Source organism: Uloborus diversus, unplaced genomic scaffold (assembly GCF_026930045.1).
Source record: "Uloborus diversus isolate 005 unplaced genomic scaffold, Udiv.v.3.1 scaffold_1178, whole genome shotgun sequence".
NCBI lineage: Eukaryota > Metazoa > Arthropoda > Arachnida > Araneae > Uloboridae > Uloborus > Uloborus diversus.
In genome coordinates, this window is record NW_026557852.1 from 20,047 (window position 1) to 23,469 (window position 3,423).

Here is a 3,423-nt window from a genome sequence, read left to right on the forward strand (position 1 = left end):
TTCTAAAATTTAAGTTGGTAATAGTAAAAACATTTCGCCCTCTTCAGAAGAAAAAAGTTCTTAAAAATACGCAATAGTTTTTTTTTACAATTTTTTTAATGCTGAACACATCATGTCTCCTCACGCATCGGTCGAAAAAAAGCTTTCTTCAAGCTCTTATTCTTGTGACGTCACTACTTGGATTTCGATTCGATATTTACGATGGAATCTTAATCGCAAGCAACGTTAATTTTTTTTTTTTACTATATAGCTCTTTTCTACAATTTATGACGTGATGACCACGTGTTTTTCCAGCAGCGCTTGCTTTTTTTTCTTTCCTTTTTTGTTTTATTTAGGGATTGCATTTATTTCTTTTTCCATCCCCCCCCCACAAGCTGGACCTTTTGCTGTATCTATATTACGTTACATTTCATAGTTGTGCGCATTTAATTCAATAAAAACAGCGAGATTTTTTCATCTTTGTCAAACGCTACTTTTTGCACACTACGGGTTTTTTTTTTTTTTTTTTTTTTTTTTTTGTTCAACTTAAATTTAAAAAAAATCGGTTTTTTGAGTGATGTTTGTTTTTATTAGGAAATGGCAGGGAGGTTAAAATAAGTAGAGATGGATAAGAAAATTTAGAGATAGATCGTAAAGGTAGATAGCCGCCGAAGGCGGCAATCTTGGCGTAAAAATGTGAATGGCACAAAAAAAGGTAGAGATGGATTGATTAATACTGCTGCTTAATTTATTTAAACAGCCGCCGAAGGCGACAAACTTGAAGTAAAAAGGTAAATGACAAGTTAGCCAAACAGCCGCCGTAGGTGGCTGCTTGCACAGAAAGGCGAATGGCGTAAGAAGGTGAACCAGCTGGTCGCCGCAGGCGGCTAGTTCCGGAATAAAAATGCATCGACGTAAACAGCCTATATACCAATGTCTATTTCTTCTCAATGAAATTACGTAGTGGAAACGAACAGAGCAGCAAAGGCGGAGGAAAAAAAAAAAAACTGCGTGAAAAGAAATCTCTCACTTAGCGTTTGACTCATGAGTTTCACATCGTGTTTTGGTTAACGTATCTTTCTCAGGCGTTATTGCATGAAGCTAATGTAGTTATCTGCTCGTTTTTATTTTTAATCTGACGGAAAACTTGACATTGGAAAGAAGGGCTTTTAAATTAGTATTTATCTTGTACGCATAAGGATACTCAAATATCGAATCTTATAATAAGTATTGATAAGTTACGCTCGATTAAAATTTTATACGTTTATGAAACGCTTTTATTTTCCTATGATTCTAATCTAATGTTACCTAATATTTCTGGTTGTTCCGGCAAATGATTGATAAATACCTTCCCTGTTCATTTTCGGTACGGATTATAGTAAAAATTGTCAACAACATATTAATTACTGAGCAATTCAAGTGTGAATATAAGAAAGTTAGTGCACGAACAGACAAATTAAAGTCATGAACACTTGTAAACTATGTTTGAAAGTTGAAATGTGATCAAATGCCTTCGTATATATAAATCAAAATAAATAAAACACAATTGTATTCAAAAACGCACACAACACGGGGGGGGGGGGGAATCCCTATAGGAAGCAATAAAGGTGCCATTTTTCTCACCTAGGGTACCATCTTTTCACCTACGGTGCACGTTGGGTGAAGGGAGTCGGTTTTTCACCCTAGCTAAGGGTGCAATTTCGGCTCTCTATCGGGTGTCGCTGGTGAACAAGCGTTTCACCCCTGACAGGTGCCAAACGCAACCTGTAGTTTTAACAGTGTAGAGGCCGCAAACATATTTCATTCCTAGATTTTTAAAAATATCATCGTACAAATCACAGCTATTTGGAGGAAAATGTGTGGGCCGCCGAAGCGTGTTTGAAATAGAAAATAAAAGTTAAAATGTAGTGAGCGAGATTTAAATTATTGAAATGAATAGTCACACCAGCAGTTCTAAGCAGGACTGCGGAGTCGGAAGAAAAATGACCGACTCCGCAGGGAATTTTAGAGCCTTCGACTGATTCCACACAAACTGGCAGAGTTGCAGATTTTAAGGGAAAATGATCGACTCCGACTGTTGAATTTTTAAACCTTCGACCCCTGACTCCGACTTCTTTACCTCAAAATCGGTCCGACTTCAATTGCTCACCGTTGGTTCTAAGTTTTTGAATGTACTAAACGAAAGTAATGTGTGTGTGTGTGTGTGTGTGTTTTGTGTAATCCAAAAAAAAAAAAAAAAAAAAACGAAACTTGATAATATGATCTGCACTATGCTAAACTCGGTACAAACGAAGGTGAAAAATCGCGAATCTCGTTTTTCAAATTCAATGGTTTGCCGTAGTATTCAAAAAGGGCTATTACTACTGTACATTCCCCATTATCCGCGGAATTAGTGGCCCAGGTACCGCGGATAACGAAAGTCGCGGATAATGCGAAAAAGGTTTAAAACCAGAGGTAAAGAAGACAGAAATTATCTTTTGCTTGAGAATGATTGTATCTATACATATAATAAAATAAGATGTTTGTGTGTGTGTGTGTGGCGCGCATCCCGGGAAAACGGTAAGGCCTAGAAAGATGAAATTTGGTATACAGGTGCAGTTTTTGCTGAAGATGTGCACCTCAGGCTTCGATTTTTGATATTTTAATTAGAAAAAAAGTTATTTAATGTTTTATGTGATTTTTAGCACTTTTAACCTCACAGACCCCGAACCAACCACGCCAGACGAATATTTTTTGTACTATAGTGTAGGAAATTTAATTTTAAGTATGATAAATGAAAAAATTTTGAAGATAGAGCAATTTTTGTATTTTTTATAGATTTTTGAAAAAACCTTTAATTTGCATTTTTTTCTGGGATTAGTTTTTTTCGAAACCCATCCTGCGAAAAGTATTGAACCCTCAATTCTAAAATTTTAGTTGGTAATAATAAAAAAATTCTGCCCCCTTCAGAAGAAAAAAGTTTTCAAAAATACGCAATAGTTTTTTTTTTTTTTACAATTTTTTTAATGCAGAACGCAACGCGAGCTGTTCGCTTGCCGGCTGAGTTCTGAACTTACCTCATCACGTGATCCAACTGAAATCTTTTGCATTCGCTTCACTTTTTTATATTTTTTTGCAAGCGCTACTTTTTGCGCACTACGGGGAACATAGAGCCTTTTTTTTTGCGGGCTATTTTGATTAAATAAATAAAGCCCGCGATTTTTTGCATGATCTGTGTTTTTGTTACGGATTGGCGGTTAGGTTAGGTAGATACAGAGATAGAGATTGAGTGGACAAACAATGTTTTATTTTTTTTCTTCGAATTAATACTTATATAAATAAAAAAAGATTGTTACTGTCAGAGGTAGATATGCATAGATCGTATAGATAGACAGATAGATAGATTGACAAATATAGAGGTTGATATAGTAGATGGACAGCAAGAAAGAGACATGCCTGTCATTT